The 23419-nt window shown below is 44.9% G+C and overlaps 1 protein-coding gene across 1 annotated transcript in view; it reads left to right on the top strand.

Annotated features, from left to right (window-relative positions):
- LOC103615902 (transmembrane protein 132B) overlaps window positions 1-23419 on the top strand; it is a 172004-nt gene that overhangs the window by 131589 nt on the left and 16996 nt on the right.

Here is a 23419-nt window from a genome sequence, read left to right as displayed (position 1 = left end):
GTCCCATTTTCTTTTTCTGGAAACCAAATTTCTTTGAAGGTCCTTCCCAGAGTAACATGGATGAATATCTTTGTTTATGACTACATTAATTGTCAAAGGAAAAGACTGCCTTGATAAATGTTGCTATTCTTTATTTTTTCTCTGTGCAGCATGCAGCTGTTATCTGGTTAGTGACTATTATTTATCTGTTGATAAATATGAACAATGAATTGTTCATATATAAACTCAAGCACCAAGTTGTACATCATAAATGTATTGCTGAGCCCGTCTTCTTTCTGTGCTTCAGAAAACCGGATCCAGATCTCAAAGATGCTGTGTGGGGACTTTTATTTCTATTAATTGAGTTTCTGGTGTTTCTAGGACTTGCTGTAGTTTGAGAATACTGGACTGAACCAGATAGGATTTGCACTGTAATTTTTATTTATTTATTTTTGGTAGTGACTTGATACAAATCAGGTCTTCATTTGCCTGCTTTATGAAATTATTTGGGTCTCAAATCACTGACAGAGGCAATGCCTCTGGGACCCTCTCCCAAACCTGGTACCTGTCTCTCTCATATTTTGACACAAGGAGAAAACCCGAGAAGTCTGAATGCGGTCTTTGTTGATATTGCCTCATCCTGGTGATATAAACCAGGAGTAATGTTATTTCTGTGAAAACTGCAGCACACTTGCATGATTTCAGTCACAAATTACTGAGAGGGGCTCTCAGACCGAATGCTGTTCAGGCATAATTTTTTAACTGCAAATATATGTATTGGTTGCAAGATTGAATCCATTACAATTAATTAGCTGAGTTAAAATTTAGTACAGGGTTTATGTGCCTATATTTTTTCAGAAAAATGCATATTCCCTTTACAAGCCCCTTTGGTAAAGTCAATATTGACTTTGCTTCTGAATTTCTGTTGCCTTTTCCATGTAGGTTGTACTGCTAAACCCTCTAATGAGAGTTGTCAGGCATTTTGGATCTAATTGCCTTATCTTAAGCTTCTTTTCACTGTTAATTCTGCCTTTATTGTTTCTTTGTAATTGGTGACATATTCATATTCTTTTGGGCAGAGTAGAGTGTTGCATTCTTAACCTTTTATTTCCGTTTAATAGCTAATGATTTAATAGCCAATTAATGAGACAATTCTTTGATCACTGCTCTAACATCATTATTTTCAATTAAGACACAACGAAGTGAAGCTAGATTAAATAAAAACAGGCTTCCACCCAGGCTCTTATGTATTTATACAAAATGTGTTTCTCTGGGCAGGTGCCTCGGTACCACCTGACACTGCTCAGACATGGGCAGAGAGATAAGGGATGAACAAGTGATTGATTTGTATGCCAGAGATGTGAATCTTCCCTATTCTCACCATCTACCCCCTAACAGCTTAATGGCTTCCCAACGAGACAATATTTCAGTCCCTTTTTCCAAAGCCTCCCTAATTAGCGCTAAATATAATTAAACACACCCAGAGTTTTTCTGACCTTGAATTTTTCGACCTTAGCATGATATGATCCTCAGAGGAGTCTGCCAGCTGAGCTTGCTTTAGTTCATCCCAATCCCTGGTTCCTACAACCAGACCTAAACCCTAATACTGACCAACCCTTCCACTGGAACTGGCTGCCCTCTAAAATATTTTGATGGAAACATTCCTGTATGTCAATGAAAGTCATATGCTTATTCCATTATTTAAAAGGAACATTTAATGCTGTTGGCATTTGAGGGAAAAGATTGGCTTTATGATTAAGACACTGAAATGCTTCTCAGCATTCATTTCCATATCTCTTGCTGATTTCCTGTGTGACTGTGGGTAAATCACTCATTCCCCTTGGAATCTCGCTTCCTTATCTGCTAACAAGGCAGAGAAATACAGCCTTCTCCCCTCCTCCACCTGCATTATGTGGTTTCTAAATCTTCTATTGACTCTGAGTGGACAAAATCCTCATCTTCACTAGCACCTCATCAACTTCAGTGGTCTTTTGCCACAGACTTACTCTCTTGGAGGACTTCTCTCCCAGGGTCCTGCTTTTCCTTCGAAACCTAAATAAATACAACGGGCTGTGAAGCTGAAAAGAAAGAAATGGCGGAGACTTGGCAGAAGTTGATTACAGGAGGTTTATCGCAGAAGGAAATGTACCCTGAGGGGTTTTGGCATGGTCAGCCTGCAGTTAGAAGCTCCAGGCAAGGTTCATGCCCTCCTTTGTAAAAGTGCCTTTAAAAGCCTGAACCGCAGTAATTCCACATGAAGGAAAACGCTGAAAACTCTGTAGTTTCATGGTAGTTGTAAACATTGCCATCAGCATCAAGTGAAGAAATTCTAATGAGGACAGCTTCTTAGTGCAAATGTTTATCTCGGTGGTGTGCAAATGTTTATCTCGGTGGTGTTCAAATGAAAGCGAGACAGTTGCCAATTAACTCGTCCTTAGATTATTCATATTTCCATGTCCTTCACAAGTTACGCAGAAAGTGACTGATTGTTCCAAAATCTCTGCAGTCACTCAATGCCTCACACCATCGACTAATTTAGCCTAATTTTTGGGGGTTTTTGTAGGAGAAAAGGCCTTCAGTAGAACAGCAGAGAGTCAGGGGCCTCCCCCTGCCCATTTCTGCCCCCATGAGTGGCAATAGGAACAGGCTCCCCGTGCCCAGCAGAGGCACACGCTGAGAACAATGGTGTTCGATAGTACCCCGTGAACTCCATCTGTGCCAGAATGTGCCTTCCTCGTTATCTTGCTACAGGAAAGCTCTTCAATGAATTATTTTTCACCTTTTCATAATTTCCTGTCTAATTGTAATGAAAGTAAAACTCAAACCATTCCTGCCCTCTACTTTCCGAACACAAACCTTATCTTGAACCCTCCATAATTAATGGTAAAACAATAGAAGACCTAATTTTCCTGGCAGCAGCCAGCCAGGCTTTATCTAATGTGCAGAAAAAACAGTGTAACAAAGGCATGAAGGGTAATAGCTGAAATAGATTGAATCTGAGAAGAGTTTTTCCCTATTCCAGACAAAGCAGATGAGTGACTGAGGACCTTATCCAACAGCCCTGGGCACAGAGATCTCCAACCTCAGCACAATAACTGCTACAGGGATCCACGGGGAAAAAACAAACAGGGAAACGGAAGGATACTGAGCTTCTCCAATTTAGATGATACTGAATTTTTGGGAACAATTCCTTGCTGCAGACTCACAGCACATTCTTAGGACAATTTACACAAAGGAGCGCCTGCCTGGAGTTGCTAAATACAACTATTTATGCAGCAGCTCTGAAAACAAAGCCAGAGCTTGTAATTTGCAAGTTCTGCAGCTGCTTTGCTATTAAAGTATGTGCTCAAGAATGTAATGGACTTGTACATAAAGTAGAGCTAATCTTGTTCCTCCATCTATCATATTTTTGAGTACCTATCACTGCATTACCTAAGAGCTTTATTTTGTGGTCGCTCGTGCAGAAATTACCTTCCTCCAGGAGGCCAAACTCTTTCTGGAAGCAGTGAAAATCCTCTCTGCTTGTTTATATGATGGATTTACTTTGGTGCCACTTGGCTTGTTGCACAATTAATTTTGAACTAGATCTTATTTCCTAAGTGATCATTTTCTTCAGAGAAGTGGTTCAGGATTGGCAGCCCTGGAGACGTGACAGCCCCGGAGCAGGGGCCAGGCTGGGGCTGTGTCACTAAAAAGCTTTTGAAGTGTGAGTGTTTAATTTGGTGAGTCCTTCTCCCCGTCCATCCTGTCCTTTTAATCTCACCTGATTAGTGCCAGTGAGTCAGTGCCACCAGCTCCGTGAGACCAGCTGTGAGCAGCCCCAGGTCACTGCCAGCTCCGTGCCCATCTGTCCCCGGGAGCTGGCAGGGAACGGGCTCTGCAGTGCAGGGCTCAGCCCCTGAAATAATGACTCCCCTGGTGCCTGGCAGGGGCAGGAGGTTTATGGCAGTGAAACATTCCTCAGCTGAGCAGGAGGATTACTTGGAAGGAGAGGAGTCTTTTTGGGACTGAGGACTTGTGGTTTACCTCTGTGCTTTACTCCAGACCTGCTCTGAGCTGCTGTCTGTGTCTCAGTAGTGCCATGGCGATGACAGGGACGCTCCTGGCTCAGGAGGATTTATTGGCAAGAAACAGTTGTCTTGTCTTAACATCTTGTCTTTTGTATCTGTAGACAGATATGCCTAAATTACAGCAATAATGAATTATCATCGAGCTGTTTGCAATTCATCACACTTAAAAATTAGAGCTTCGTAGGATTTCTGGTTATTTTGGACAAAATACCCCATTCTCTTTGTCCCCATGCAAAGTTCATCTTTATGAGTCATTAGAGATGGGCAGGAGAGTCCATCAGCTCTCTCTACAATATGTCTGCTGTTGAATTAAGGATTTTGCTCTTTGTTGGAATATCAGAGGTTCTGACATCCTGGTCACCAGATTCTGCTAATTAGTTTTCTATCTTGACAAAATATGATCAGAACAGAGGACCGCAGCCACTTACTGCATATTAAAGATTTAGCTTAACAGCCGCTCTTGTTACACAGCAACAGGTGGAAATCTATATTGTTTCAGGATGGTGCCAAGCTAAAACTTCGTGTTTAGAGTTATATTTGCACACAAACCAGCTCCATGTATAGCAATAATGATGCCAGAGAGGCAGTCTCACAAAATCACATATTGAGGAATTAATATTCTGTATACAGCACACGTTGTACACAGTTTATAGCAAAATATATGTGTGTGCCTTCCTGAAGCTATTTTTGAACACATGCAGTCTTCAAAGCCAGCTTGAGAAAAGAGTGTTTTGTCTGGGAGAAGGAGACGTTCAGAACAGACCACACCGACATGTGCAATTACACAGATTTCGGCAGAGATGCTTATGGTGTCTTCCAAGGCACCAGCTGCTACTTCAGAGGAAGAAAACAATTCTATGGCTTAGCATTTGGCTGCTCTGAGAGCAGAACTGCAAAGGGCATGGATCCCAGTCCTGGGAAACAATCATTACCAAACCATGGATTGCTTAGGATAAACTCTGAATATTTTATACTGAGAAATGCACAGAGTAAATAAACAACTCAGTCCAGGCTCAACAAATGCAGCAATAAGTAGCTGTTGTTGGGAGAAAATGACAAACTTTTGCAGGCTTTTTCTCCAGATTCTGTAGAAATTCATTAGAATCAATGCTAAACTCTGCTTTGTAAACCTTATTGTAGCTGGCGATTTAAATATTCTAAATGCAGCTATCTGAACCTCATGATTCTGAGGCTTTTATACCTCTTGAACTATCATTCTGGCTGGGCAAATTAATTCAGATTCCTGTTGTCATCAAAACCCCTGGGGCCAAGCTGTGCTCTCAGCTGAAGTCATGGGGGTGTTTGATAGGCACTGGAGTGACAGCGGCGTTACAGAGGGCAGGATTTGCTCTGTGTGAGACTTACAGCAGCCATTAGCTGTCAGCTCCAGGACGAGAGAAAAGTCTTTATCTGCTGCCCTCTCCCCTGATGTGAGAGCTGAGAGAACGGGACTGGGCAGCACACGGCGCTGCCTGGGTGGCAGAATCCCATCCTGACCCAGAGCAGGGGTTTGGGCAGCACCCATGAGTGTTAAAATGCACCCACAGCGCTGAATCCACCCACAGGTGGCTTCATTGCCACAGAACCTTGTGCTGAGGCAGCTCAGCAGCGATTTGCACTGGCAGCAGCCTAACCTTTGTGTTCCCCTGCTCCGTGGGTCACAGTGGATTTTGAAGGCAGCTTGGGTATTTATTTTTGTGGTTTAACTCACCCACACCTGTGTTTTAGTAAAGTGTTCTGAGATGCATCCCTTTGAGATACGGAATTGGAGTTGGAGATGTCAGAGGAGGCTGACACGGCACCATCATTTTGAAGTACAGTTAATTTATTTGGCAGAAGAAGCACCTACTGTTGACAGTAACCAGCTCCCTTTCTCCGCTGTGGGCAAAGGCAGGCTTTTTCTTGCTAGATTTTTAATTATTTATATTTTTGCATTCCCATTATACAGCACTGGAATTCAGAGTGAAAACTAGTTTGGTGTTCTTCATCGGATCAGGAACAGGAGGAGAAGTAACACATACCTTGGCAGATCTGTGCCTTTGTACATCAGGATTGGGGTGTGTGTGGGATTCTGAGGGGAATGGGGAAAACCCAGCCTTAAAGCAAGTAGTTAATGCTGGATTATTGAATCAGACAACTCATTAAATAAGGGTGGAAGAACAAAGTGAAGTTATAAATGGATTTCTTTTTCCATTTGCCTGAAGTGTGGAAGTGTCGCGCTGGGGTGTGGTTTTTCTCTTCTTAGGAGTAATTACACACTCCAGTGAGAGGCTCCCTCAGCTTCAGTGGGAGGAGGGGCTTCAGTGGTTAACTAAATATCAGGATTTAGCATTTTGTTTGCTGTTGTCAATTTTTAAAGTCTGACTTATACTCATGGCACTGTACCAAGATTTATTCCCACATTTAAGACTTCTTGAATTGCTAGAGTTGTTTTTGTGAGTCGAGCCAGGCTATTGGAGAATGGTCCAGGTATATCGTTAAAAATACCAAAAGTGTTAAGCAGGGATTAAGCTTTAAAGCTTGCATCTGTTCAACAAGAAGTTAAGGGGCAGATTTGGAACTCTGTGATGCTTGGCTGGGGAATTAAGCAGCTTTCCACCGAATTCACTATGAAAATGAGTCACTTTTTGTTAATATTAAGTTGTTGAATTTTACTCCTTTGATGAATTTCTCCTGAGGAAAAGCACTGGAAGTGCTCCATGATTCTAGAACAAATAGGCATCGTGCTTGTGTTCTGTTGAAGCAGTCAGCTCCCAGCCTGGGCTCTGGCAGTGCCATCTCCTGGAGCCCGGGCCCTGGAAAACAAACAGCAGCCTCAGTCGCCTTGGTTTTTCCAGACAGCTGATCAGCACTTTTATTTTACATTTGGTACAACTCTGTTCACAACTGAATGGCAAAAACTTGATTTCATTTAAAAATGTGGTAGTTTAGATTCAAAAGCAAATATATGGAACAAAACCAGAGTCTGTCAGCAAAAGGTGAGGTGCTAAAATGTTGGTACACACAAGGCCATAGGTACGGATATGGAGTCTGCTGGGCTGGAAGTTGCAACATCCCCCAGACATAAGCCTGGCCCAAAATCCATTGTGGGCCAGAGGGGAATAATGAGCAGAGAGACCTGAACTGGTGCAAGTGTCAGGAAGGGGCTGTAAAATGAACATTTCCCTTCTTGGCAGAGGTTTGGGCGTTTATTTGCATGGACTGTTTGCGGAGTGCCCGCAGCGTGCTCAGCCCTGCGTGGCAGTGCTGTGCACACAGTGCCCACCCTGCAGCTCTCCCAGCTGCACAGGAGCTCCACGGGGCTGGCTGCAGTACAGACACGAGGGAGGAAATCCTTTCTTGAGTTACTTGTGCAAACACCCAGCGCAGCTCAGCAGCGCGGGCGGAGCAGCAGCTCTCAGGGCACGGAGATGGAGGTGGCCCAGCAGGACTGCCAGCAAGGGGAGCCCTTTGTTTGAGAGGCATTGCCACAAAAGAGAAGTTCCTAGCAGGAAATGCTAGCTCCTATTTATATAGTTTATTTATGTGTTCTTTCCCAATTGCTGCTCCTGAGATTACTGTTAGGATTTAATTTGCAGTCCCCCTCTGGTGGCTCTCAGGTATTCTTCTGAAAACGTAAGAGGAAATCCTTAAGACACACAGTTCTTCCTTAAAGGATTGCTTACAATCAGCATTATGCACTGCAGAGCCAAATTAATGTATGCCCTTCCTTATTGTTTTCCTTCTTAATTCATTTCTTTCCATAAAGGCTCAGCAAGCACCAATTTTCCAAGAGAGTTTTTAATTGCCTGAGCTCAGCATGATTACTGTCTCGCAATCTAGTTGCCATTTGATGCAATCAGTATTTCAGAATACAATAATCTTTTTTTCCCCCAAAAACTGACTGTTGCATGGCCAGCTGATAACACTTGGCTGCAAAGAAACACGAAATACTTGCAGTGCTGTGGGAGAGAATATAACCTGTGATTACGAGGTCTTCCCCAGCCAAGTGCATGGAGGTGATGTGAAACACTTTTGTAAGATGGGGCACAAAGAAATTTATTATTCCAATGCTAAGAGCACAGGCTGGGGAGGCAGAGAGGGAAGGAAGGGGAAGATGGGAACGCGGCGTGCTGAAGTGTTTCTTACTGCTGGAATGTTTGCTTTGAAAGGGCCTTTCAAGAGTTCTGGAGATGCCAGGGGAGATTTTCTCTCCACAGCTTTTATTGCCACCCCACAAATAAAAGATTTCAATACACCCATACTGGAAAACTGCAGACTTAAATAGTTCCTGCCACACAGAAGCTGGAGACTTTTAGATTTCCCCAACCTGCCGTGAGTTTAGCATGAGAGATTATCAGAGTGAAATGAGAAAATCCTTCCTTGGAGCGAATGCTTCATTGCTGTGTTTTTAAGCACATTTTGTGCACTATAAATGCCAAGTAAATGATTTCAAAATTGCTAAGTGAAGATGAGGATCTGAGTACAAAAAAGCAGGGGCAAAGGGACACTGAAGCAAGGGAAGTGTAGAAGGGAAACAGCAGCTGCAAAAACGGGGCTGTATCCTTGGAGCAGAGTTGTGTCTCCTCCTTACAGCCCACCCTGCAGCACCCCCAGAGTCACCCTGCTCCTGCAGAGCACCAGCGGTGCCTTTTGGTCTCTTTCTGAAAGGTGACACTGGGAGGAACCCAGAGGGGCACAGCTGGATCCTGATTGCACATAACCCTGGGGAGATGGGGAGGGTCCAGCCAGACCCTGAGACACCGGGAGGCTTCTCCCGTGTGCTGTTCCTGAGCAAAGTGAAAGCCCAGGGTGCGTGGCTGTTCCCCAGCTCTGGCTGGGGACACCACGCCACTGGAATTGTTTAAGTTGCAGCTTGCTTGTGCTTTGCAGTGCTGTTGGTGAGTTTGAAGCCTCACAGCCAGCCATTTGCTAAGACCTTCTGTTCCTCACTAACTTGACAGTGGGGCTTGTTTAATCGCCTTCTGTTATTATTGATATTTTCATCTTGTGTAACCAATTCTGCTGAGGAATAATATATTATTGCCAACTTTGATCCCCTTAACTCTTGTAAGAAGACGCCTCCAGCTTTGGCCCATTTGAGGAATGCACAGATGGTTTTGTACAGGAGTGTGGCTCCTTGGGGAAGGCTGCTGACCTTGTGTGAGTAAGGGCTCCTCTTCAGTGAGACTGAAGAGATCCTGGAGGGGGCTGCTGCTGCCTTTCAAACAATTATTTTTCTGTCTGTCACTGGGACTTCAGGAGAGCTGCAGCAAGCTCAGGGAAAAGCCTGGGGTACCTGAAAATGAAGGTGATTCTAAATAAAGAAGGCTGGGATGAGACAGGCAAGAAGAGAAATAAGGAAAAGAAACATGAAGTATCCTGAAAAGCAGGAACTCTACTGGAGCAGCTCATCCCTTTCTAACTCCCTAACTCAGAACGCTGGTGCAACCTTTCCTAAGCCCTTGGCTGTAGCTGCAGGCACCGTGCATGTGCTGCTCTCCAAGGAGCAGGAGATGCCTTTGAGTACAATCTGTCACAACCAGGGTGGCTGTTTGACCTCGTAAGAAATGGATCCTTTGCACAAAATCCTTTCCATGGCTTCTTGAGGCTCTTGGAAGCTCCTTTCAGGTACTGCCAGGTGTGTGAGATGCACCCTCAAAGTGCCAGTGTGTTTTCCAGCCAGCAGCTCCTGAGGAGCACGGGAGCACAGAATGAGCTTTGGTTATTCTGCTCTGAGTAAAATATTGTCTGCATAATCCCCCTGAACCTGAGCATGTAGCCAGAGATGAGGTGCACCATGGATGGGCATTGGAAGGCAGAATCCATCTGCATGAGAATGGCCCCAAATGCTGAATCAGTAAGTGCAGATGCCCTGCACTGAACACAAGCTGACTGAGGACTGGTGACCTTCACCAGCTGCAGGGGCTGCACTGTTGGGCAACAGTGAAGGCAGCAAAGTGGTGAAAAACAAACATCTCCCTGCCACAAAGAAGGGTTCTCTCTCAAGTGAAATCAATAGGGCTGCATCTCTGACTTGCATAAAACATGAGCCTTTAATAGAGTTATTCCTGAGAACATGAGCTGATAGCTCTGGTCACCACAGACTGACTTCAGAGCTGCCTGCTGCAGGGGGTGTCGTGCCATAAAGATGAGACTATTGGCAGGCAGAGAGAATTTCCTTAAAACTCCTGAGCTCTCCTTGAAGTCCTGGGAAGAATATGACATTATCTCAGAATAAGGTGAATGGACAGCAAAAGATGTATGGGTTTTGGCAGCAATCGTGATTAAATTCCCAAACAAAACTTCACCAAACCCTCCTTTTCCACAGAAGTAGGAGATCAAGGCAAGAAACTATTTGAAGATTTAAGGATGAAATAGGAAGTGAAGCTGCAGAGGAGGAGATGACAGCTGTCCTACCACAGCCTCCAAAGTGCACCTGCAGCACAAACATTGGGGAAAAAAATCCATGTGATGTCAGCTGAGAAGCCACTATTAAGAAAAACTTAAAAGAAGCGAGAGAGCATGAGTTCCTGAAAGAAAATAAAGGCAAAATCTATTCAGCCTTCAGTGCTGATTGCACAGAGTATAAAAGCGCAGTGCAGCACCTGCTACCCTGCAGTGGGGATGCCTGGGATGCAAATGTTGCACAGGACTTGTGTTCTGCTGGAGCAGAAATGTGACAGTCCCAGCACTGGTTTGCACTGTCTCAGTTCGGTTTGGAGGGATGGAGGAGGAAGTGTCTCCAGAGAACAGCAGTGAAAAATTGTGCATTAATTAAGAAATCGAATCTGTTCCTCACATTAATTCGTTCTTTTGTAGCTCTAGCAAGTCAGAGATGAAAGTAAGAGAGGGGCCTAGGATTTCATGGGAAAGTAATTTCTGTATCTGTGCATGGAATATTCACATCTGGATTGCACCTCTGTGGTTGTTCTCTGATCATGTCCCTCTGAGCAAAGCCTCTTGGGCCTGCCAATGTGACAAAAATTCGTATAAAATCTCTGCTACTTTAACCAGTTTGGGTGGCACCCACAGCAAAGAATTCACCTTGGGCTAATGGACCCAAGCCTGCAGTACCTGGAAAATTGTAACCCATTTTTACCCAGATCCAAGCTGACCAATGTCCAGCTCATTCAGGTACCTTTGCTGGTGCTCTCAGCCTTCTCTGTGTTCTGCTTTCCTGGCTGCTTTGTTTTCATTTTGCTTTCTCTGCCTCTTCTTCTAGGCATTTCTAACATAGGCTTTTCCTATGTGTTTTCCTAGGGATTGTAAATGACATCATTTCCTTTCCAGACACAATCTCTTTGTGTGGCACCTGTAGGTTTTTCTAGTTAGGAAAGAGAACTCATAATTTCTAGTAAAAGAGCCAGATTCATCCACTTTTGGTGATTCCAAGGACATATTTTTATGTCGCACATAGCTTTTACATAAACTTCTCTTGTGATGAAGCAAAGAGAAGGTAGAAACCTTTTCCCACTGTTCCCACGTTTTTCTGTTCTTTCACTGTGGCATGTTTTTCTGTATCCACACAGCCCTAAGGGAAGATGTTGAAAAACAAATGAAAAGAGAAAACCCCTAAAGTGCAACAGAAGACTTACGGCAGCACTCTGCAGTTTGTCACTTCCCTTCCATGCATGAGTGGGAATGGTTGTTTTTGCCCAGATTCGAGGGGGAAACTGAAGAACTTTACAGATCTGTCTTGGCATTTAGACAGGGTTCATACAAATCCATGGCTGAGGCTGGGGATGGCAGATAGACTGACAGATAGGGAGGCCAACTCATTTGTAGCTGGATTTGAACAGGGTGTTATTTGATGAGAGAGAAGCCCAGTCCACCCGTGTTATGCAGGCTTTGGATCAAAAATGACCCAGCGAAGAGGACAGTGGAGGAGTCAGGTAGCTCTGCACTGATTTTTCTGATAATTCAATCACTGCCTTTAAGGGAAAGTCAATAGCAAAGTATTTATTTCAATAAGTCATGGTTTCTGAAGAGCTCTGTGAAAAAAGGCAAATTTTGTGTCATCCAGAATGTGGCATTTTGACATTTTTCTCACAGTGATTCGTGGTTTTTAAAAATTCTCCTCGAAAGAGGAAAATTGTGTGGTGTCTTTTGTTTTCTGCAGACCCTCATAGCCCTGAGGTCTGCAACCTCCAGCAGAATCATTTTGCTGTGATTTTGGGAGTTCTGGACCTGCCACCCCTGTGCTGCCAGTGCAGGACCACCTGCCCAGAGGCCACACATGTCCCTCTGAGCCACCCATGGTGTGTCCTCAGGGCTCCTCTTCTGCTTGAGGGGTTTGATAGGCTGTGTTCCCTTCTTGGGAAAAAGAAGGATTGTGCCAGTTAATTCTTTTGTAAAATACGCTGGGATGACTTGCAGAGAACCTCCAGAGAAACGTAAGCACTGCTCGGTGACTCGTGGCGGGTGCGTGGGGCTGGATCCGTGGGTTTGGGCAGCAGTGTGCAGGGACAGCTGTCGTACTTGGCAAGGCCATTTCCCCAACACTGTCCCCTGCCCGTGGTGCAAGGCACCTAAAGGTCGGCAGCTGCAGCCTGTCACTGCAGGAGGAAATAAAGGTGGGAGGTGGGAGGAGGTGTCAGTGTCCCCTCACTCCTGCAGGCCTTCGCGACGGAGGCACACACAGCATCGGTGCACGGCGGTGACAGAACATTCCCTTCTCCAGTGCAGCTTATTCGCTGCTGTCAGTGCAGCAGCCAAACATTTGTATTACAATTGCAGCAGGCATTTGTAATTACGCCTGTATAATTACATTTATAATTATAAATATATGTAATTATAAATAATTGTTTGTAATTATTAAAATATTCTGCTCCGCAGAGGCCGGGATGTGCTTCTTTGACCCTTGTTGGAGTTTGGATTTACTGACACAATGAAAGTGAGAGAACAGAGAGAGCAGAGCAGAGGTCACCCTGAGCTTTGTCCTCAAATGGGGCTGTTCCTGCAGGATTTGTTCTGTTCCACTCTCTGCTCCTTCCAGCCTCAAAGGGACATTTCACTCCTCTCCTGCTCCAGGTGCAGAACACAAAGGCAGCTGCTGGCGTGAGCAGATCAGATTTTCCATATTTTTGATACATGGGGACTTTTTCTTTCCAGTGCTCTCGTCCAAAGGAGCTCCCTGTGTTTCCCTGAGTACCCAGGAATATTCTCTGTGGTGCTGTCCTTGGAGCACAGCTCGGGGCAGGCACTGAGGATGTGGCCTGGCACAGGCCAGTGGGAAACTCCCAGAGCCCTTTTCTGAGCAGGGAGCCTCTCCTAAAGCTGATCTTCTGTGCCATCGTGCATTAGATGAACAAGACAGTCCAGTATAGTCCAGTCTCATAGGACCAGAGAAGAAAAGTAATTTCTTAGGTAAAGACTCTTGACATTCTCTCCAAATAGTTCTATTGAAGCATTTGGCTGAATGAATGCAGTTTAAGGGCTGCTTTTGTTGGCTCTCTGAATGTCCCATTTTTCCTTTTTTAATTAATGAATTATTTGTTGCTCAGAGACTAAAAACTAACTGGGAACACTTATGAATGTCGATGCAGCACTGTCTAGGCGTAGGACCAGAGTTTTCTTTACAAACCAGAAGTGTGCTGCTGTGTATTTAAGAGCTTTATGGGGATTTTTTCTGCTTTTCTGTTGATCCTTTGGGGTAAGGATGGTGTATCCTTGTGTTACTGGGACAAGATTAAGGGCTAGATTAGTGTGGCAAATATTCATGACTTAAGACATTCCTCTTAATACTGTTAAGCTCCCAAGCTTTACAGCTTGTCTGTCTGGTCTTGGGGGCTTTGCAGTGTTGTTGTTGTTGCCATCTATTCCCATGGCATCCCTAGGGAAGGGATGCACTGTCCCAGGGTGGGAGGAACAGCGCGTGGGGCTCCTTTTCCTTGAGGATTAATCCAGGAGCAGCACAGGGGCTCGATGGGCACTGGCCCTGCTGTAGCAGCCTCCTCTTTGCTCCACATGCAGCTGGGGGATGCTGAGTGGCCGCTGTCCTGCACCAGGGCTCTGCACCCTCGGTGGCCTTGAGCTTTCTGCACTCCGTGTTGTCACACCTGTGGAATATTTGCATTCCCCAGGAAGGCTGAGAAGCCAGCAGGCACAGAAGGGTGGGTTGGCTTCAGCAGGTACAGCGGATCTGCTGGGTTTGCTCAAGTACGCAGTCTGTAGAAAACCCTGTTTCTACAGTGGAAAAATTGAAGGATACGCAATACATGAAATCGAATGAATATGCATGTAATTGTTTCTTTTTCTTTAATTTCATGGAGCCTTAGGTCTTAAATTTCAGTCACAGGGATTAGAGCCATGAATCATGAACACTAAGTTTACTTAGTGCTCAGAAAATTACTTTTAAAGCCCATTATTTTATAAAGAACGTTACATCTGATGCTGCCTGAATATTTTCCCCTCTTGCTTTTCTCACCTAGGTGCAAATTATTCTGTCAGTTTATAGCCCCATTTGTGAGAGCAACTCAAGTGGGGGGAAAAACCCACCTTAGCTTATAGCCCAAACATATGTGTTATTTTCACCTAATTAACAGCTTTTACAGAGCAGGTTCAGTGTTTGCAATTAGATGGGTGCAAGAAAGAGCTGGTACCATCTGCTGGGGTTTCACCAGATAAACAGCTCCTAAGCCCTTCTGGGATAGCAGCTGATGAATATGAAGAATGTGGATGTTTACATAAACTAACAAGTGCTGGTAATGCCTAATCTGTAGAAGTGGAAGGATCAAATATTTAAGCAAATCCACCTCAGAGGAGCTGGTGCTTGGAATTTGTGCTGGCGAGAGATCCCTTATCTCAGGGCAGAGAATGAAGATGTCTGTCTGGAGATAAGCAGGCCTGGCTGGGAAGGATGCTGGCCCAGGAGAGGCACTGCATCATGGTGACAAGGCAAGCAGGAGCCTGGCTGACTTGCATACGAGATTACTCTAAAGAAACAGAAACTCGTGGAGCGAGAATGGGACTGACATGATTTCGATCACAAGTGGATAAGAAAGAAAGGAGATCCTGCTCTAAGCTCTGCTCCATGTGTTCTCATTATCAACAAAAGTAGTGACTGAATGGGAAAAAAAAAGCATTCCTGAAGCTTTCCCCAAACACAAACTGTGCCGAGATTGAAATGAGCTTGAAGCACACAAATTAAGTTTCATGTGCACCTGCTCTGCTGCATCCTGGCAGTGGAACTGCTGCTCTATCAAGGGATAATTGCAGTTTGTCCAAACAACTTGAAGTACGACATACCAAAGAACTTGAGCCTCCAAAAGCACACTGCCTACAAGTCTTTGTTCCAAGCTTGTGTCACAGTTGGCTGTCACTGCGTTACAATAGACAGTGAAGTCCTCACAGCCTTGAAAACTCCTGGTTTGGGGCCAGTAAAGCAGTAGAAAGTCTCTCACTTCAACAAGGGTTGGATCAAGTTTCCAAAGGCTGTATCCCCTCCCAGTTCCATCCCGTTTCTCTTTCACACATCAAAGCCGATTCCCATCTTGTTCCCAACCCACTGCAGAATGCCTGAGCTCAGACCCACAGCAGCACAGCCACCGCTGTCATTTAGTTATTGGCATCAAGCAGCATTCCTTCTCCTGCAGGGGAGGTGACATTCCTGGGGGACCAACCACTGCCTGTTCCAGGTGCCGTGAGCAAAGGCATTCTCTTATCCTCCAAAGACACCAGCATCTTAACGTGGCCATGGATTTAACCCAATGAAGATGATCTCTCTTTCTCAGTCTGCACAGCGTGATGATAAATCAGTGGGCAGAGCAGAAACAGTAACTTTCAATTCCAACAGAATTCCTCAACTTGTTTCTTTTTTGTAGAAAAAGTGCAATTAAAAGCTCAGCTGATGGGTAAAGGACCTCATTATGTGAAGCAGAGAACATTTTGGCAGCCCCCATGTACTGCTTTAGCTGCCCCCTACTTGTTTTCAGTATTTCCTCTCCATAATCAATAAGGAGGAAACACTGGAGCATCTGCCCTCGCTCCGCTGCTGTGGGTGCTCAGTGATTGTTGCTGAGCTGGAATTCAGCAGCAGGCTGGAGTCTGAGCACACACCCACCTTCCCTGGCCCTCCCCTCTCAACCTGTGCCCCCACCAGACTTCTCCTCTGCAGCAGGAACGCCCCTGCACGATGCCAGGCAGGGAATGGGAGCAGCTGCTCTGCACCTGGGACTGGAATCCTGGCACATCTCATGTGTTGTTTAATAATTTTGCACAGATCAACAGTTTTTGAATAGTGCACACTTCATTCTGTTATTCATGGATCACTGCACCTTCTCTAAGCCTCAGCAATTGTCTGCATTGTTAAACCAAAATGTTAATGCCTGCCATGCTGTCCTTCCCTCTAGTTCAGTGCGTCTCAGTGGGGGTTAAATGCTTAAACTGCTCTAAAACTTTAACACCCATTCACATCATCACCAGCTATACCTGGGCTCATCTCCCTCCTCCCTCAGTTTCCTGCTTCTCTTCCTCAGCTGTGTGAAACAGTGACCCATGGAGAAAAGGAGCTGCGGCTTCTTCACCACAACGCCGAGGTGTCGGTGACCCTGTGCTGCTCAGACGGTCCCGCAGCGTCCGCATGGAGCTCTGTGTAACTGCTGCTCCCCCTCCACAAACCCATTGCTCAGACCACCGTGGTTTTCTGGTCTCTTGAACACGCAGCACTTCAGTAAATTATCTGGTTTTCCAGATCTGTGCTTTCCTGGATGAAGGATTTTCCTTTCAATCTTGCTTCTAACTCCTCCTCGTTACAGTGAGGCCTGAGTGTAAATCCCAGATTGGATTTTGTACCCCTGCCAGAAGTGCTCTTCAGGACAGGCCCTGTCTGGCACACACAGTTATGGTGTTGTTACTGTCTGTATCTGTGATGTTCCTGCAGCTCACTGCAGCCATGGGGGTTATTTTGGGGGCTTTAGACTGGGTCTGTGTTGGGCTGTGTGCTCCCTCTAACTCCTGTCAGGGCAAGCAGTTGCCAGGCTGTGCTTCTGTCTCTAATGAGAGACACTCAGCATCCAGATAATGGGTTTTGGATCTCCTGCTTTAGTCCTTTACAACAATAAAGCTAGGAAGAAAGACCATTACAAAATGAGGATTTCAAAATGGCCTGGACTTCCCAATGGGTTTGATTGTGTAGTTTTGGAAGTGCCTGCTAACCAGGGAAACTCTGGCCTCTGATGCTGGATCATCCTCCACTTGATTTGTTTGGATTCACTTCAGCAGTTTTAAGATCAAGCCTTTGGGTAATTAAAAAAAGAGCAGATGTATCTGAAAATAATCAACCCAAACACAGCCCTCTTCCTGTGACAGATGATGTGGCCAGCCAGTTTTTACAGGATACCACAGTGCTGACGGGGCTGAACAAACTCCCCTGCCTCCATCCAAATTTCTTGTTTCAGTGTGAAGTATGTGATTTAATTCTTGGTAGATGTTGCAATTAAAGACCACTTAGGATGAAGAGCATTGGAACTGCTTCAGGCTCACCTTGACATATCTCATTTTCTGCCTTTTCTCCAGTGAAAGCTGGTGGTAGAGAGGGGGAAATCAGGCTAATCCTGTTTGTAAGTGTAGCTGTTGGGCTGCACTGAGTCGGGCAGTTTGTATCCTGTTTCTGTGTAACGTTATTATTCAATGATAAGATGAAAAACAAACACAGATCGAACACATGGGATGGGGAATACTCGACTTAAACTCTTGCTATTGTTTCTAAGTAGGAAACAAACCTTAGAATATATCTCAGGGGATTCCTAAAGCCAACACTTCTATCTGAAACTACAGCAGCTATTCCAGAGAACAGTACTTGGAGAACTGATTTGCCAATAAAAACAAATTAACGGGAAAAGGATGTTTCAAAAATGACACTTCCAAGACTATTCTGCACATGTGGAAGATTAAAAGGGAATAAAACCTCTTGTTTTATTAGTTTAAATTCCAGCATCTTGTCATTTGCTATCCTTTACTCTATATATTCTTAATCTACCATTTGCCTCAAATTGCTTGCAGACAATATCTGCAGACCCCAGTGCACAAGATGAGCTGGGGCAGGGGGAGGAAGAACTATTGTGAGAATTGTCTGCATGGAAAAATCTGTGCTTGTGGAAGAGGCTGAAATAGATCCTTGTGAGGCCTGGCAGGCCACATCCAGGGCTTTGATCCTCACAGTTTGCGAGGGGCACTGGACCCAGGACTCGGTGTGAGGGGCATGGGGCATGCGCAGAGGTGCCAGGGCAAGGGCAATGCCTCCTCAGCACACGGTGCCCCTCACCTGGCTGGATCCTGGTGGGCTCTGGGAGCCCCACACGCTCTGAGCCACCCGTGCAGGTGGGACAGGAGCCCCAGGGCTCAGCCCAAGGAGCCCCAGCAGGTGACAACAGCACAGGGTGGGACAGTGCACTGGCACTGCCACACACACCCAAAAGGGGACAATATGTTTGTCATCTGTGGGCAGAACTGTAATTCAAACGTGGCCAATTAGCTTTAACTTTAAAAGGGTAACAAAATCTAATGAAAAACTCTGATTGTATCACTCGACACAGGAGTATGGGCAAATCCTGTGCACTGGCTAATTGTCATGTCGTGACATAACACAAGCTGCAGCCAAAACAAGAAGCCTGGCAGTTCCTAGACTGACTGCTGTCAGGCATCATTCTGAATTTAAATAAACCCAGCATTTCTTATGAGGCACATTCTTCTGCCCCTTGCTGGTTTAGGAGAGACTGCAGCAATATCTTCAGGTGCAGAAGGGGCAGGAGCAGGGAAGGCATGGGGGTACCAGCTGTTTGACAGAGGGAGAAATAAAAGGATGGGAAGAATGATGTTTATTTTTGTCTTCAACTATTACTCAAACACTAAGACTCAGGCTGAGAAAGTGATTTCAGAGACTGTGCTTCTAAAGCAAATGTAGCAAAAATAAAAATAAAATAGAAAATTATCCAAACCAGAAAAATATATGATCCAGCCACGCTACAGCCTTATGAAAAGATGCAAGAGGCAAAAGATAAATACAGTGAAAGGGTTTGAAGGAGCAAGCAAGTAGCTCAGCAAATCCTTCCTAATGTGGTAACAACAATGTCAGGAACAATGCCACAGAAAAGGTGGAAAAGGCAGCATTCAGGAAATACCACAAAATTACAGCTGTGAGATTATTATGAGAAGGAGCCATTCACTCTCAGCACTGGTCTCCATAATCTTGTCACAATTGTTCTCTTTATAGCCTCAGCCACTAATGAGCCTTTGCATCCCCACACTTTGGCTGCAGAGCATCGCTGTGCTCTGCTCCTCCTGCCCTGCCCTGAACATCGCAGCTTCCAGGCCAGTCACTCCTGCCCCTGTTTCCACAGAGCCCTGCTGGGTGGGCAGGTGTGCAGAGGATGCAGGTGGCTGCAGCCAGACCCGCTCTGGGCTCTGCCTCCTGGGCTGGGCATCAGAAATGGCTCTGTCAGGGAGGCACTGGAATGAGACAAGTCAGGGTTACAGCACTGAGGGCTGCACGCCCATCCCATTAAACTCAGGTATTTTTAAAGACAAGTAGATCTTGACTCCAAGCAAAAAACTCCTCTTGTAAATCCAGTGTTTCTGAAGTGCTGGTGAAGGCTCTTGTGGCAGCAAGTGTAACAAGGACCTCTTTTCAAGGGTGAATTTGAGCTTCAAATTTAAATCACTCAGGGACCTGACTGGGTAACCAAATGGCTGTGTCTTTCAGCTCAAAAGATGCTGTGTTAGACCAAATTTTGATACACATCGTGTATGCCTCAGTTTTCTTTAAATGGGTTGTGAAATACCACCATCCCTTTGGGGTTTGTGTGTCAAAAATCCACAGAAGAAAAGTGCCACAAGACAGCTTTGCACTGTGCTTGGTCTCACACTTACATCCGCTTAGTCACTGGTGCTTTGCACTGCATTAACCAGAATTCCTTCCTTTGGGAAGGAGTTTTTCCTTTATAATTCATTATCCGTGTCCATACACAGCGTATGTAAATATCAGTGAGAAGTGTTTGGCTGAAGGTGAAAAAAGATGAACTTGGAGATGAGGTGGAGGCTGGGAATGCCCTGAAGAGCTGCTGGCAGGAGATGGATGCCCCTGTGGCCGGGTCTCTGCTGAAGCATCTTGCTCTCTCCCCCCCCACAAAAGTGTGGAGAAAAATGGTTGTGCCAAGCAGGGTTTCAGCCTGACCAAAAAACTCCCGAACAGTAAACAGCCACAAGGGCTGTGACTGTTTTCTGTCTCATGAGGTCTTCTTACAAGCTGACTTGCAGGTCAAGAGTGAGGTATGAGCTTGGGAACTGACCCTGCATGCAAAGATGAGCCACAAGCAGCACTGGTTGTTTTCCTGTCAGTTCATATTCCCTCTGTTTTACCTGCTCACCCAAAGGGTGCATAAACCTTTGTGATCTGAACATCAAATGGTTTCCCAGTTACTCCTCCTGAACTGCTATCTACTTCTGTTCTGGATTAGCCTAAAATGAGGAGGCTGTGACAGACTCTACAGGGCAAATTGTGCTTTTTTACAATTACTGGTGGGGATTGGAGCCAACCACCTGCTTCAAAGCCCAGAGAGGTTAATTGCAGCTCTCTTTCTCTTGACCTGCATATGGGAGCACATCGTGGCTGGCCCGCTCCCCTGCAAACTGTCTCAAACAGCACTTTCTGGTGCTGTCAGGCAGCTGACAATGGATGGTGACAGACTGCTTTAAACAGCCTGGCTCCGTGCATTTTAGATGAGAGGGTGGCATTCTAAGCTTTTGCTGATTCTTCTCACTGTGTAGTGTTTGCAAGAGAGATTTAAGAGTCTTTTCCCTCTTTGTTCCCTCAGAAGCAGCAGCTCAAAAGAATTCTGTGTTAAGTCACCTGCTAAGGCAGCTCTGCCCATGGCAAACCCATGGACGCTCTGCTGGGAACAGGCAGGCCCTCCCCACACCCCAGCAGCCCTTGGACAAGCTGCCCTTCCAGCAGCCTCACCAGCCAGCTCTGACAGTCAGAGTGTGGCTGGGAAAGCATGGAGGGGACTAAAAGGGGAGAAAGAGCAGGGGCACATTGCTGGAGGCCACTGGCCAGAGAGGACAGCTGGCACCGAGTCCCCAAGGCTCAGCGGGTGTTTCATTCCCTCTTCAGAGCAGTGTCCCATGGTGCTGGCATGGAATCACAGCTCCCATGATGGAATCAGTTCTTTGTCCTGGGTCTGTAGCGGGTCCCAAGTGAAACAGGAGTGCTGGACATTTTCTATCCATGCACAGGTTTCTCATTTCCTTCCGATGAGCCAAATCTACTTTCTAGTACCAAGTGTAGTAAGGTTAGTGAAGGAAACATGGCAGTAATTAAATATGTGTGAGTGAAATAGAGGCTTCCTCATGTGAGCTTTAGTCTGTCCTACTTTATCATGGGATTCAGCTGGATTTCCCTTTGCATTATCTGGTATGCTTGTACCTAATAGAGTAAACCCAAATTCCAGCTAGAGAACTGAAACGACAATGGCTCTCTTCAAGTTTTCTTATCCAGGTTGGATTATTTTCTGGAAGATACACTTCAGTGAATCCTGGGCTCTAAACAATACACAAGACCACAGGGTGAACTGTAGCATAGTTATATATCCTGCTTTGTACTTACCTTTTGGTCAGTATATAAATGACTGGATGTCTCTGTCTAGACATAAAATCTGTGAAATTTGTAAGCCTAGACTGATATTTTTATAGCTACAATTAATGTCCGTCTTTCAGTTCCCTAATTTAGCACCTTTCTTGCCTGCTGACAAGAACATTTGATGCAGCAAGAAGAGAATCTGAAAAACTAGCTGCTGTCTTGTCAGATATTAGCTATTCCCCTGATCCGGCCTTGATGTTTATCCCTCCCTCTTTGAGTTTCCTTAATTATTTCTGTCTTGTCTTAATTCTCACATAACTCCCTAGATGTAAGCTTTATGGTTTAGAATCTCAACTGCTCATTCAATTAATGGGCTTGCTTAATGTGCTTAAACTTTCCAGAGACACTTGTAACATATTATGAGGGAGGGAAAAAAAGATTCCAAGTATGCACCATCTCATTTGTGGTACTCCTGAGCCTCAAGTCCATTTTAAGGTCTTTATCAGATTATCTAGATTTAATATTTTTATATTCTTGTGCTCATTAGGCATTTACGTGGAGGAGTATTCTCTGCAGAAGAGTGACTCAGTTTCCTTTGCCCCACCCCTCACCACCTGCCTTAGCCCCTCTGTAAATCAGCAATTGTTGTAGTTTCAGTAGACTGAGAAGGATCTGAGAAGCTGACCTGAAAATGGCAAATGTGGAAGGACAGATCTTTTACTTCATATCTGAATAGTGTGTACTTTTTGAGCAAAACAAGGCATCTGCCAGAGATTTTCTCTAATTTTTCTTGGCTCAGTAACCCCTAATCCCTGTTAATATCTGAAAAGATTTGAGGTAAGTTTGCAGAGGGAAAACAACCTGTGTTTCAGCAGTTCCAGGAAACCAGAACTTAAACATGGGCTTAGCCAGGATCCCTCTGGATCTGGGTCCCAGCGCCTTGTACAGCGTGACACAGACCAGTCCTGACAGGAGAACAAAGTGCATTTCAAGAACACAACCACATGCCATGAGCTGTGGGTTTAAAAGATTAAAACCACACTACATGGGCTCTGTGGGAAACGATCACCTCTCTCTCTTCGAAGCAGAATGCAAACCTGTATGTAGATAAATTGTAACTAGCTCAAATACGTGTACACATGCAGGTACTCAGGTGTGTAATCCATGTTACACATGAATGTTACACATGAACAGTACACATGAATGTTACACATGACTGTTTGTGGATATAATCTAAAAGTATGCACACACGTATTTATAAATATATCAGAGATATATTTATATATCGTATAAATATATAAACATAAAAATATGACAGAGAAGGAGTCCTGTCTTCCAGAATGAAGATTAAATTAGTTGCTACATCGTGGTTTTATATAAGTAAGATCTGTGCTCAGGACCTTGATCTCGTGCCAGAAGATCCCTGAACCCAAGAGGGCAGATGAGTTGTAGTACACAGCCCACATGCTCATTTTAGCTGTGATTTCATGGGATGCCACAAAGCAACTATGAATACATTTTGTTAAAACAATTACTGAGAAGTTCTAAAAAATAATGCTTCTGCTGCACTTCTGCTCATGAGCCATAAGGGGATCTTTGTCTTTCAGCATTACAGTGCTCAAGGAAAAGGGAAAGGATTCTGGTTTATGGTTCTGAGTCAGTCTTTTTCTTACTAACATATGGCCCCATTTTTCCCTGGTTCTTTAAGCAAGTTGTAAACATAAACGTTGATGCACATGGAGTTTGATTCATGAAGAGTTTAATTTGCCTAGTATAAAAGATTCACACAGGTTATATAACATCATTAAATTAT

This window comes from Corvus brachyrhynchos, unplaced genomic scaffold, assembly GCF_000691975.1.
Source record: "Corvus brachyrhynchos isolate BGI_N302 unplaced genomic scaffold, ASM69197v1 scaffold114, whole genome shotgun sequence".
Taxonomy (NCBI): Eukaryota; Metazoa; Chordata; class Aves; order Passeriformes; family Corvidae; genus Corvus; species Corvus brachyrhynchos.
The sequence above is the reverse complement of the archived record's forward strand: the minus strand, read 5'-3'. Positions and strand labels throughout refer to the sequence as shown.